At 40.2% G+C, this 14,849-nt stretch overlaps 1 long non-coding RNA gene across 1 annotated transcript in view; it reads right to left on the bottom strand.

The window, feature by feature from the left end:
• The window catches only part of LOC112583111, a 25,017-nt gene extending 10,168 nt beyond the window's left edge, over positions 1–14,849 (bottom strand). Inside the window, exons 1-4 of the long non-coding RNA XR_003107463.2 lie at positions 14,780–14,849; positions 7,601–13,113; positions 5,029–5,089; positions 3,564–3,724 (exon numbers count right to left, since the gene is read on the bottom strand). This is a non-coding gene — a long non-coding RNA (uncharacterized LOC112583111). The remainder of the gene's footprint in view (positions 1–3,563; positions 3,725–5,028; positions 5,090–7,600; positions 13,114–14,779) is intronic.

Here is a 14,849-nt window from a genome sequence, read left to right as displayed (position 1 = left end):
AGAGTTGACTCATTGGAAAAGACTCTGATGCTGAGAGGGATTGGGGGCAAGAGGAGAAGGGGACGACAGAGGAGGAGATGGCTGGATGGCATCACTGACTCAATGGACATGAGTCTCAGTGAACTCCGGGAGTTGGTGATGGACAGGGAGGCCTGGCGTGCTGTGATTCATGGGGTCACAAAGAGTGGGACACGACTGAGCGACTGATCTGATCTGATCTGATCTGATTCATCCCTTTCCTATGCTACCACTCTTTTTTTTTAATAGATTTTTTTGTTTGTGTGATTGGCCGTGCCCCAAGGCATGTGGGATCTTAGTTCCCCAATCAGAGGTCAAACCCATGCTCCCTGCATTGGAAGTCTTAACCACTGGACCACCAGGGAAGTCCCTGCAGCTATCTTAAAGAGTCAGTTTAATTTGGCTCCTCTGTGTATTGCCCTTTATTTAAGCTCCTTTCATTCTTCTTCTGTAGAATTTATTACACTGTATTATAGCTGTTTTCCCAAATACATAATTCCTTAAAAACAAGGATTACATCCTTTCCCTTCAGAAGTACCTAGTGTCTAGTAATGCTTAATACAAAATGTTTGAAAATAATAAATTGTCCCAACCTTTAACTTCTTTTTCCCTGGAATATTCCACACTGGGAAAAAAAAAAAAAAAAAGAACAATGTTTTCTGATTGTAAATTAATTATAAAATCATTTGGAAACAAAGTTACAAAAACAAAAGTAAAATCACACATAATCTCAATACCCAGAAATAAGTATGACTGACATTGTGATTCTGTAGGTCCTGCCAGATTTTTCTGTACTTACATGCCATAGATTAAAAAAATAAGACCTCATATTTTTAGAGCTTTTGGAAAAAATTATTATTGTAAAACCTACCAAGTAATGCTGCTGCTTAGGAAATGTGGGAGCAGGCTCCATGGTGGTCCCCAATGATCCGTGCCCCCTGGCCATCATACCACAGTGTGGTTTCCTACATTGTACCAGGGTGGTCGGTGTGGTCAATAAAATTCAACTGAAGTGGTGTGTGTCACTCTGAAATTAGGTTATGAAAGACTGTGGCTTCTGTCATGAGTTGTCTCTGGTCACTCAAATGGAGAAAGAAGTCATACTGTGGGTGGCCTCATGGAGAGGCCTGTGTGGCAAGGAAGTGAAGCCAACAGCAAGAGGAAGGAGCTTGTGCAGTTATGTGGGAGTTGGAAAATGCAGCTAACAAATTAAGGAATCTAGCTAAATCTATTTCTAATCAGAGTACTGAAAACATCAGCCTGTTTCTTCTTGCTGCTTATAGTAAACTGTGAGAAGAAAGAGAAGTTCAAGAAAGGACTTCAAAAGGAACCAGGGTTCACTGATTTGGAAGATCCCAAATAATGCCAAACAAAATGGCTTCAGAGCAAAGTTAAATCAAGGACACTCTCAGGAAGCGTGAAAGTGTTAGTAGTTCAGTCGTGTCTGACTCTTTGTGACCCCATGGACTGTAGCCCACCAGGCTCTTCTGTCCATGTGATTTCCCAGGCAAGAATACTGGATGGGTTCACTTCGTTCAGTCGCTCAGTCGTGTCTACTCTTTGTGACCCCATGAACCGCAGCACACCAGGCCTCCCTGTCCATCACCAACTCCTAGAGTCCACCCAAACCCATGTCCATCAAGTCGGTGATGCCATCCAACCATCTCATCCTCTGTCATCCCCTTTTCCTCCTGCCCTCAATCTTTCCCAGCATCAGGGTCTTTTCAAATGAGTCAGCTCTTTGCATCAGGTGGCCAAACTATTGGAGTTTCAGCTTCAACATCAGTCCCTCCAATGAACACCCAGGACTGATCTCCTTCTGAATGGACTGGTTGGATCTCCTTGCAGTCCAAGGGACTCTCAAGAGTCTTCTCCAACACCACAGTTCAAAAGCATCGATTCTTCAGTGCTCAGCCTTCTTTATAGTCCAACTCTCAAATCCATACATGACCACTGCAAAAACCATAGCCTTGACTAGATGGACCTTTGTTGGCAAAGTAATGTCTCTGCTTTTTAATATGCCATCTAGGTTGGTCATAACTTTCCTTCCAAGGAGTGTCTTTTTAATTTCTTGGCTGCAATCACCACCTGCAGTGATTTTGGAGCCCAGAAAAATAAACTTAGCCACTGTTTCCACCATTTCGCCATCTATCTGCCATGAAGTGATGGGACAGGATACCATAATCTTAGTTTTCTGAATGTTGAGCTTTAAGCCAATTTTTTCACTCTCCTCTTTCACTTTCATCAAGAGGCTCTTTAGTTCTTCTTCACTTTTTGCCATAAGGGTGGTGTCATCTGCGTATCTGAGGTTATTGATATTTCTCCCAGCAATCTTGATTCCAGCTTGTGCTTCTTCCAGCCCAGCGTTTCTCATGATGTACTCTGCATATAAGCAGGGGGACAATATATAGCCTTGATGTACTCCTTTCCCTAATTGGAACCAGTCTGTTGTTCCATGTCCAGTTCTAACTGTTGCTTCCTGACCTGCATACAGGTTTCTCAAGAGGCAGGTCAGGTGGTCTGGTATTCCCATCTCTTTCAGAATTGTCCACAGTTTATTGTGATCCACACAGTCCAAGGCTTTGGCATAGTCAATAAAGCATAAATAGATCTTTTTCTGGAACTCTCTTGCTTTTTCGATGATCCAGCAGATGTTGGCAGTTTGATCTCTGGTTCCTCTGCCTTTTCTAAAATGAGCTTAAACATCTGGAAGTTCATGGTTCATGTATTGCTGAAGCCTGGCTTGGAGAATTTTAAGCATTACTTTATTAGTGTGTGAGATGAGTGCAATTACCTTTCTTTGGGATTGGAATGAAAACTGACCTTTTCCAGTCCTGTGGCCACTGCTGAGTTTTCCAAATTTGCTGGCATATTGAGTGCAGCACTTTCACAGTGTCATCTTTCAGGATTTGAAATAGCTCCACTGGAATTCCATCACCTCCACTAGCTTTGTTTGTAGTGATGCTTTCCAAGGCCCACTTGACTTCACATTCCAGGATGTCTGGCTCTAAGTGAGTATTCACACCATCGTGATTGTCTGGGTCATGAAGATCTTTTGTGTGCAGTTCTTCTGTGTATTCTTGCCACCACTTCTTAATATCTTCTGCTTCTGTTATGTCCATACCATTTCTGTCCATTATTGAGCCCATCTTTGCATGAAATGTTCCCTTGCTATCTCTAATTTTCTTGAAGAGATCTCTAGTCTTTCCCATTCTATTGTTTTCCCTATTTCTTTGCAATGATAGCTGAGGAAGGCTTTCTTATCTCTCCTTGCTATTCTTTGGAACTCTGCATTCAGATGCTTATATCTTTCCTTTTCTCCTTTCCTTTTCACTTCTTTTCTTTTCACAGCTATTTGTAAGGCCTCCTTAGACAGCTGTTTTGCTTTTTTGCATTTTTCTTGGGTTAGTCTTGATTCCTGTCTCCTGTACAATGTCATGAACCTCCATCCATAGTTCATCAGGCACTCTGTCTATCAGATCTAGTCCCTTCAATCTATTTCTCACTTCCACTGTATAGTCATAGGGATTTGATTTAGGTCATACCTGGATGGGTTGCCATTCCCTTATCCAGGGGATCTTCTGGACCCAAGGATTGAACCCAAGTCTCCTGCACTACAGGCAGATTCTTAACCATCTCAGCCATCATGGAAGCTAACACTCTCAGGAAAGCACAAGAGTACAACTGTAAAGTCATTTGTTAAGATCTGAAAAAAGATAAAAAATGATGCCTCAGAATAAGACTCAAAGAAGATTCAAAGTTTTCAAAATATATCAGCAGGAACCTGGTCAACTTGGACCGAAAGAGACAGAGAAGTGAAAATACAGGGAGGCCTTTGGACCCCGAAGATTCTACTGGTGGGAAGCAGCTGAGAAACGGTTCCCCCGTAAACCGTTCATGTAAAAGGATGACTCAGAAGATGAGGCCAAAGCCTCAGAGGGCCCAAGTCAAGAGCCATTTGAAAGTCATTTCCTGGCAGGAAGACTGAATTCTAGTCAAGGAATTTCTAACACTTGCCCAGCTGGATTTCAGAACTACTCACTGAGCAGTAACTTCTGTGTGCCATTCATTTTGTGTCTTTCTGAGCAGGAATCATCCTGTCTGATAAACATGTGTACTGGGCACCAGGAGGGGGAATACCATTGCTATTCACAGGCCTACAGAACGGGAGGAACTGTGCTTAAGTGCTGCAGACATCCTCATAGCTCCATCTGCACCTGGACCTGATTTAGATAAGATTCTGGACTCTGAGCTGATGCTGGAATGGGTGGAGACTTTTATATTCCTTGGGAGGGGGCAGGCTGTGGGAGCCAGCCTCCCAGGTGGCCCTAGTGGTCCCTCTGTCCTGGTATTCACACTTCTGCACTGTTCCCGCCCACAACGTACCAGGGTGGATCACAGGCCCAATAGGATAAACTAGAGTAATGCTGTGTCCCTTCTTACCTTAGATGACAAAGGACAGCTGCTTCTCTCCCTGGCTTTGTTTCATCAGTTACTCTGATGGAATCATACTGTTTGAAGTCTGGTGGAGATGACCATGGGTCAGGCAATGGGAGCCTCTCGCCAACAGCTCTGTAAGTGAGCTTGGGGAGAATCCTCCAGCTTCAGTTTTATCCAGAGACTGCAGGCCTGTCTGACACCTTGACTGCAGTCCTAATCAGAGACACTGAACCAGAACCACCCAGCTAAGGTGTTCTGGGATTCCAGACCCATAGAAATGGTGGGAGAGAGAATACACATTGTTTTAAGCTATACTGTTTTGGGGAAATTTGTTACGTGGCAATAACTAACTAGTACAAGCAATATTCAGGGCATTGTCCCCAGCAATATAAAGACCTTCATCCTTAGGAATGACTTTTTACTTTTCCGGATTCTTTGGTTCCTCTAGCTGTTTAGATCTCTTAATCAAGATACCTTTCAAAGACTCAGGAAGCTTCCATTATTCTTTGAAATAGATTCAAATGCAAAGAGAAATGCAAAAGAAAAAAAATCCAAACATTTCATATTTACCTGTTCTAATCACAGGTTCTATTTTCAGTTGTCCATCCACATCCATTTCCAAGGATACTGGCTGCAGAAAAGAATTATTACCATTAAAAATAAAATCTGTGTTTTTTTTTAAAAGCTAAAATTCCAGACATTAACAAATAGGTCCTAAAATTAGTGGGATAAATATTCCTCCAACCCTCTAATCCCTGATTTTTAATACAAAAACGTTAAAGCCATTTCTTTGCCTGGCAATACATTTGTCTTTAACACAATGAAAAAACACTATGAGTTGCATGTACAGCTAAAGTGCTAAAAATAGATGGTTAATTGTTTCCTTGGTGATAAAAGCTAATTTTTCTTCTTAATTTAGGGAAACTGCAGATGCCTTAAATCTTCAGATTCTTGGTTAATAATACCATTCTCTTATACTGTAGTCTTCTTGAAATGAGTTGGAGAAATTAGAAACATATGATTAAGGACTTATTTTTTTCTAGATGTGATGATGGTATCATGGTTAGGTGAGAAAAAAAGAAAGCCTTTAAAGATACAATACTACAATATGATAGGAATTATGGTCAAAATCTGCTTCAAAATAATCAGAGGGGGACAGTAGGTAGGGATATAAATGAATAAATGTTAAATTTAAGTAAAAGATACATTGAGGCACCTTATACTCTTATTTCTACTTTTGTTTAATTTTCCATGATAAAATGTTTAAAGATATCACCAGCTTAAGACAAAAAAAGAAGCAGACTTGTAAACTGTCAAGTGATTTCTAAGAGAAGTATGACTTAAAATGCTTTAGATTTTTTAAAAAAGAATAGCCTGAGGGAAAACTAACTTGAATCCTATTTCAACTTAGCCTATGTATTATTGTTTTTAATAATAAAAACAATGCTAACAGTGAAGGAGCGATACTGAAAAATTTAGAAGACATTCATCTTTAGTGTACTAACGAAGAGTCTGAGTATCAACTGAAAAAAAGCAAAACATGAGAGTTGTGGGCTATGTTTTTATTTGGGGGCAAAAGGAGGACTAAAGCCCAGGAGACAGCATTTCAAATTGCGCTGAGAAATCGCTACCAAGAGGCAGGAGGGAAGGTCAGTGTCATATATGATCTCAGTGACGGGCTCAGTACAGTCAAGCTCACATTTTATCAGAGGCTTGCTGCTAGTCATAGGGAGCAGGTGTCACCATTCATGATGTTAGCATTTTTCTAATTATGAGGAGATGCAAGAATTGGGCTCATAAAGTCTTCTAAAGATATCTAACTATTTGAAGACCTGTTACGCCAGTTTTTCCCAGAACACAGAGTGGGTCATACCTGTTTTCACCCTGAGCTCTTTTAAGGGGGTGTTGAAGGTCAGCAGCTGCAGCAGCTCATGATTTAATCCTTGTTGAGGTAGATGGCATATGCCAATTTGTAGCTGGCATGAGTATTTAAAAAGAGTGTGCAGTCAATATGTGTACTATATAACCTATTTATCTCTAGCACACAAGCCACATTCTCTTATTTAGAGAATTTCCCCTAATTTTATTACTCCTCCTCTCTGTTCATGCTTCACTTTGTAACTTTCTCCCTGTTATGAGCTAATGGGGGCGATCAGTTGAGTAACTGGGTTTAATGGTACCATAGCTGCCTATTATCAAAATACCGTAATTGTCATTTCAGGTTGTTCTACTATTGACAGTGATACTAACACATATTTTGTTGTGGGCAGAAGAGAAAATAAAAAACATAAAACCATCTTTTTTTCTGTAGGATATTTTAAAAGAAATGTGATATTCCCTTTTAAGGTAGGGGGGTGGGGTGGGGAGTCAGGGGTGGGAGAGGGAAGACGCACCTTAATCAGATAATTGTTCTGTTGGCTGAAATTTTGAGATTCTGAAAAGAACAAGTTTTGAACCATACAGCAGTTTTGGACTTCCACTTAGGATGTGAAAAAAATTCCCTTAGAGACCTACAAAAATGTTTCTCCTACCCTAACAAACAGCTTGATGAAAGACACAATGGCAACGTTTTTGAGCCCTCAGAGGTTGCAAGGCAACCAGAGAAACTGAACTCTAAGATAATCCACTGGGAAGAGAGACAGGACAGACTGTTTTCCATTTCACATGGATGGGACAAGCTGCTCCAGAAGTCGATAAGAAAAACTCAGCAAAGATTCTAGCATCTGTAAAGGCTGCTGCTGCTGCTGCTAAGTCGCTTCAGTCGTGTCTGACTCTGTGCGACCCCATAGACGGCAGCACACCAGGCTCCCTCATCCCTGGGATTCTCCAGGCAAGAACACTGGAGTGGGTTGCCATTTCCTTCTCCAATGCATGAAAGTGAAAAGGGAAAAAGAAGTCGCTCAGTCGTGTCCGACTCTTAGCGACCCCATGGACTGCAGCCCACCAGGCTCCTCACTGGGTTACTTCATCTGTGGGTCTTAGTGCAAAAGGAAAATACGAGAACTTTTTGCTCAAAAATAAAGAATTCAGGATGCTGATGGCACAGCTTGAAAGCAGCTGCAAAATCAACGTGTGGGCTGTCTGTGATGTACAGATCACGTGCCTTGAAGCCAGTCCTCAGATATAGAGAGTTCTCACCTACCTGAGAGCTCTTCGCCCTCCGCCTTCACCAGTCGTCCCTGAGGAGGAGAGCGTGCAGTGCTGACCCGCTTTCACCAGTCGTCCCTGAGGAGGAGAGCGTGTAGTACTGACCTCCCTGCAAACGAGGAGGTGATTGGTGGCTGTGAAGGTGATGATTGGTGGCTGTGAAGGTGATTGGTGGCTGTGGAGGATTGAGGAGGTGATTGGTTCCTGCGGAGGACTGAGGAGGTGATTGGTGGAGGAGGTGACTGGTGGCTGTGGAGGAACAAGCTCAAAGTCCCATTAGCTTCCCGGACTCCCTCTGCTCTGCAGAGCACAAGTCATGACGTGCTGGGCATGGTACTTTCTGGAGAAGCAGCAGAAGTAAAATCCATCTTCCTCTCCTAGAACGCGGGCAAAGACTTGTTGCCTCAGGGGGAGGGTAGAAGTCAGAAGTCTGTGCTCCTGGTGGTGGGGCAGGTACAGATACCGAGTGATTGCTCTCCTTGGAGGGCGGGGGCGGTGGGGGGACCACCACGCCAGACCACCGCAGTTACAAGGCAGCATTTGGCGGCCACAGGAATGCCAGGAAAACCTCACCCCTGAAGCCAGAGTGCGAAGGGCCTGACTGAGATTTGAGGCTGAATTGGGACAGAACACATCTCACCTGGTCCTACCACGAGCTTAGCACCAGAGTCACAAGCAACATCTGTGGACAACCGGGGAAGGCGTCAGAGCCTGGAGAAAGACTCTCTGATGCATGTATGCGGGGACACTGGCAAGCTGAGAGGGGGCACAGGGACCCCAGAAAACCTGACACCCAGCGCCTACCCTGAGCACAAGGGGACAGCAGCCTGTCCACCTTTAATGGAATTTGAGGCCTATGGGCCCTGAGACTATGAGTAATAGAAGTCTATACCTAGTGAAAATATCTTTCAGAAAATGAATCATGAGGGAATTCCCTGGTGGTCCAGCAGTTAGGGCTCGGTGCTTTCACTGCTGAGGGCCCAGGTTTGATCCCGGGTTAGGGAACTAAGATCCCACAAGCCGCAAGGCACAGCCCACAGAAAAAAAAGAATCATGGGATACTTTCTAAGACATACAAAAGCTGAAGGAATTGTTCACCAGTAGACTTGCACTATGAGTTAAGTCTTTACGGTAGAAGAATAATTATACCAAAGGGAAATATGAACCTAAACAAAGATATGAGAAGTCCTGGAAATAGTCTACATTTAAACAAGCAAATACATATATACAAGTCTTAAACATTATTATTTATATTTCTTTAAATAATAATCTTATCTAAACAAAAGCAATATTATATATGATTTTTAATATGTGCAAAAGCAACGTGTATGACTAGTACAAAGTTTGGGTGAGGGTAAACAAATATTATAAGGTTCTAATTCTGTATGTAGCATGGTGTAATACTATTTGAAGACATTGTTTTAAGTTAAAAGCATACCACAAATCCTAAAACTACCAGTTAGAGTAACAAAATTATAAGCTAATAAGCCACTAAAATGATAAATGGAATAAAAAATATTCCATTAATCCAGAAGAATTAAGAAAAAAAGAATGTATGAGACAAATAGAAAACAAATAGCAAGATGACAGACATAAACCTAACTGTACTGATAATCACAATTAAATGTAAATACTCTCAATATTCCTAAAGACAGAGTGTTAAATTGGATTAAAAAAATTAGTGCCCAACTGTATGCTGCCTAAAAGAAACAGGATGGGGCAAGAGCTGATGCAAAAGCCTTGGAGGTGGTTCTCTGAGCCTCAGTTTTCTTATCTGTATAATGGGAATGTTTAGAGTTATGAGGATTAACTGAGTAACTATGTATAAAGACCATAGAACAGGTCCTGGAACATAAATTTTCTGTAAGTGTTAATAACAGTAATTTTTTTTTCAAAGTGGAGAACTGTTGGAAGGCTGTCAGGAAAGGAGATATTATAAATCAGAAAGTACCATTTTTCTAAAGGTCATTCTAGCTGCAGATTGGAACAAGGAACGAACAGACTTGCGGGTTTAATAAGGAGACTTTTGCAAGGGGTCCATTGAGAGCTATGAGACAGTTAAACCAAGGAGGCAGAGGGAACTTGGAAAGATTTTGTGAATTAGGCGGTGGAAACTACCAGCCTTGATGTTTGAGGTGGTGGGAGGCTGTGGGAGGTGGCAAGGGGCCTCTCCAAACTGTGGCCCTGGCAGCAGGGGCTGGTGGTGACGTGCTTCACTGGGTCAGGGGAGCCTGGAGGACGAGGTCGGGGAGGTGCTGAGCCCAGTCCTGGACGTGCTCAGACTCAGGGACCGTGGGGCATCCTGGAGGAGGGGCTGCAGAAGCAGTCTGGAGTTCAGAGGACAAATTGTGGCTGGAGACAGAAGATTGAAACTGTTGGCAAATAAATGAAAACTGGACCACAATCAACCAGTCTGGAAAAGGTGGGGGGAAGGAGATAGCTAGATGATTTTTAGTTTCTCCTGGTTCCCACATGTGTAGGATTCCAAGTGTTGAGGTTGTTGAGGGACAAAAAGATACACACACAAAAAAACATTAGATGGCAAGATTTATACACCAAATAGTATAGTATGATGCTGAAACTAAGACTTGAAGGGGGCATGTGCCATCTCCATTGACTGGAAGGCTCTATGTGAAAGCATCTATTCTCCCCCAGCAATAGACACTGCAGTCCTGCTCAAAAGCCTAGCAGGTGTTTTTCTTCTTTTTCTTCTGCATGTATGACTATAAAAGCTGATTCTAAAAAAATTTTTTTTTGATTGTTGTAAAATATATATAACAGAATTTACCATTTTAGCCATTTTAAAGTGTACAATTCAGTGGCATTAAGTACATTCACCATGGTGTGCCACCATCTATTTCCAGAATTTTTTCATCATTCCAAACACACCAGGCATTGAAAAGTAACTCCCCATTCCCTTCTTCCCCAGTCCCTGGGGATCTCTATTCTACTTTCTGTATTTATGAATTTGCCAATTCCAGGTACCTCATATAAGTGGAGTTAAAACAATATTTGCTTTTTTGTGCCTGGTTGTTGCACTTAGCATGTCTTTTAGGGTCATCTGTGTTGTAGTATGTATCAGAACCTGACCTTTTTATGGTTGAATAGTATTCCATTGTATGTATATGCCATATTTTATTTTTTTTGCCAACTGATGGGCATTTGGGTTATTTCCACTTTTTGGCTATTGTGAATAACGCTACTAGGAACTTTGGTACCTCATGTATTCTTTGTAAGGTTTAAATAAGTGATTCGACTTAATAGTAAAAGCAGGTTGCATTGTTTTCTTTTCCATTACGGCTTAGTACAGAATATTGAATATACAATAGGACCTGTTTATCTATTCTATATATAATAGTTTGCATCTGCTAGTCTCAAACTATGAGTCCACCTCTCCCCCACCCCCCCATCCCCATTTCCCTTGGCAGCCACAAGTCTGTTCTTTATGTCTGTGTAGACTCATTTATTCTTGAGGCAGTTTCATAAGGTTAAAATATCCTAGTCATTTGCTCATTACTTGTGTTTTCAAATTTATCGTTGTTGTTCAGTCGCTCAGTTGTGTCTGACTCTTTGTGAGCCCATGAACTGCAGCACACCAGGCTTCTCTGTCCATCACTATCTCCATGCTTCCTCAAATTCATGTCCATTGAGTCAGTGATGCCATCCAACCAAGTTATTGGCAAGTATTATTCATACTACCATCTAAATGTTTTAATCACTTTTTTGAAAATTCATGGGTTTTTTGGTGCTCCCTGAATGCTTTCCTTCATTTTATCTTTTGAAGTACTTTCATTCTGTTGATATTTTGAGTCTTTTGATATTTGCTCTTAATTTAAAAAAATTTAATATTTTCTCTTAATCTTCTTTTATGGAATAGTAAACACAGCTCAATTAATTTTTAGCTGTTCCTCTATTCAGTTCAGTTCAGTCCTTCAGTCGTGTCCGACTCTTTGTGACCCCATGAATCGCAGCACGCCAGGCCTCCCTGTCCATCACCAACTCCCGGAGTTCCTCTATTACAAGCACTTAATGATAAATTTCCTGTAGAGCCTGGTTTGGTTGCATTGGACAAGTTTTATTTCTGTGAACAGGTTCATTGAGGTATATTTTATATACGGAATTTTCCCGTTTCAAGGGTAAAGTTTTTTTGTAAATTTACCAAAAGGAGCAATTATGACCATGAACCAGTTTTAGAACATTTTCTTCATTCTAACAGGTACCTTTGTGACCATTTGCAGTTAGTTCCCATTTCTACTGGCTAGGCAACCACTAATCTACTTCTGTCTTCATAAGTTTGCCTTTTTTCGGCATCTCCTAGAAATGAAATACGTGTAGTGTCTCATGTCTGGCTTCTTTCATTAGCATGTTTTGAAGTTCATCCATGTTGTTATGTTTCAGTTAACTTTTTTATTAGTGGTGGTTTACCACTCTATAACATTTTTGTCTATCCACTGAGCAGTTAACGGACATTTAGAATGTTTCCAGGTTTGGGCTATAATGAATGAACATTTGCATGCATGTCTTGGTGTGAACATGTATTTTCTCTTGGGAAGGTATCAATGAATGGAATTGTTGGGGCATAGTTAATTTATGTTTATGAAGTTGTCAAGTTTTCCCAAGTGGCTGCACCTTTTAAAATTAACTGATAGCAATATATGAGGGCTCCAATTTCTCTGCATTCTCACCAATATTTGTTATTTGTGAATAAATAAGGAAATCATTACACTTTTTCTGATGAGTGTGAAAACTCAATTGTGCATTAGTTTGCATTTCCCTAATGACTAATGATGTTGATCTTTTCACATACTTATTAGCTATTTGTGTATCTTCTTTAGTGAAATGTCTATTCACATCCTCCACCCATGTTCTAACTGGGTTGTCTTACTGAGTGGTAAGAGTTCTTTTAAAATCTGGATACAAGTCCCTTATTAGATATGTGATGCAATCTTCTGGTTTAATTCTGTCCTTTGAAGCATTAAAGTTTTGAATTCTAATGAGGCTGTTTATCAACTTAAAAATTTTATGTACCATTCTTCTGGTGTTATTTACAAAATCTTGGCCTAACCCATTCTCAAAGGAGTTGTTTTCTTTTTAAAGTTTGTTTGATCCATTGTTACTGAATTTTTAGTATGATAAGGTTAAGCACCTCAGTTCACCCTTTTGCACTTGGACATCACTTTCCCAACACCATCTGTTGAACAATTCTTCCCTTAATGAATTGCCTCGCTACTTTTGTTGACTATAAATAGAAGGATTTATTTCTGGACTCTCAATTTTGTTCACTGATCTATATGTTCATCCTTACGCCCAAACGACACTGTCTTAAAAACTGTATAGTTAAATTCTGACATAGGGAAGAAAATGTACTCTTTGTTCTTGTTTCTCAAAATTGTTTTGGCTGTTCTAGATATTTCATCCAGACTTTCCTGGCAGTCCATGGTTAAGATTCCATGCTTCCAATGCGGGCATGGCTTCAGTCCGTGGTTGGGGCACTATTGACCCCATGTGCTGCAAGGTGAGGTCAAAAAAAAAAAATTAGGTATTTTATTTACATAATTTTATATGTATTTTCATAACCAGTTTTTCTAAATTCTATTTTATGGAATTTTAAATTTCCTTTACTTCATCTTTGACCCTTGGCTAGTGGCTAAGTCACTTCAGTCCTGTCCGACTCTGTGTGACCCCACAGACGGCAGCCCACCAGGCTCCCGTGTCCCTGGGATTCTCCAGGCAAGAAAACTGGAGTGGGTTTCCATTTCCTTCTCCAATGCATGAAAGTGAAAAGTGAAAAGGAAGTCACTGAGTCATGTCCAACTGTTCACAATCCCATGGACTGCAGCCTACCAGGCTCCTCCATCCATGGTATTTGCCAGGCAAGAGTACTGGAGTGGGGTGCCATCACCTTCTTTGACCCTTGAGTTATTTTTTAATTTCACTATTAACCTCTAAATTAACTGCACTACAGTAAGAGAATTTGGTGTCATGGATCAGTTCTTTGAAAGTTTCTGAGACTTGCCTTATGGCCTAATAATTGCCAATTTTTATAAATGTCCCATATAAATTTGTCAAGACTGTGTATTCTCTTTTGGGATACAGAGATGTATATATGTTTATTCTATCAATTTTATTCAAATGTTTTCAAATCTTCCACAATTTGTGTTTTACTGTGTAACAGAGAGGTGAGTTGAAATCTGCCACTGTAATGCAAACTTGTCAATCTTTCTCTGCATTTCTAAGGCTTTTTAACATATTTGAGGCTATTTTGGTATGTGCATAAAAGTTTAAATTATGTGTTAACACATATATATAAGAGTATATATATATGAGTATTGATCTTATACTCTTAAAATTGTCTCCAACTCTGTTTTAATATTTATATAGCTACTCCAGATTTCCCTTGTTTAGCATTTTTTCTTGGTCTAATCTATCTTTAATTTCAACCTATCCAAATAATTTGCTATTGGTATGTGTCTTGTAATCAGTTATATAGCTGGATTTTCTAAAAAAAATCAAACTTGACCCTTTATGTCTTTCAACTAGAAAATATAGTTCATTTACATTGATTATAATTTTGAGATGTTTATACCTATTTTTACTATGTCATTTTCTTATATAAAGATGAAAAAATTCAAGTTTTTTTTTCCCCCCTTTCTTCTTCACACCACATAAGGACTCTGTATTTTCCTTTCTACTACTTGGGATTTATACTACACACTTAACTAGTCCTACCAGTTGTACTAAAGTTTATCTGGAGATTATTCTCATTTCTAGATTAAAAGGTAAAGATAAAATAACATATTTTTGTTTTTAAAAGAGTCTACCCAGCCATATGTTATCCTACAGTTTTAGCATATAATCCATAGTTTAAAATATGAATAACAGGGGGACTTCCCTGGTGGTCCAGTGGTTAAGACTTTGCCTTCCAATGTAGGGGCTGCAGGTTCACTTGGGAGCTAAAATCCTACATAGCTTACGGCCAAAAACCAAAACATAAAACAGAAACAATATTGTAACAAATTCAATAAAGACTTAAAAAAATCTGCATAATACAAAGTACCTAATGAGATGATGTTTACAAATAATCATCCATTATGGCCTAAAAGTTATTGGGTACTATCAAAATTTTTTTCTTCTGAAAATAAGTTCTATACAAAGAACACCACATTTAAAGTACCTCAAGTGAAGTCGCTCAGTCGTGTCCGACTCTTTGCGACCTGTGGACTGTAGCCCACCAAGCTCCTCCG

The sequence above is a fragment of the Bubalus bubalis genome, chromosome 1, assembly GCF_019923935.1.
Source record: "Bubalus bubalis isolate 160015118507 breed Murrah chromosome 1, NDDB_SH_1, whole genome shotgun sequence".
In the NCBI taxonomy this organism is placed as follows: Eukaryota; Metazoa; Chordata; class Mammalia; order Artiodactyla; family Bovidae; genus Bubalus; species Bubalus bubalis.
Note: the sequence above shows the minus strand (reverse complement) of the source record. Positions and strands in the feature narration are given on the sequence as shown.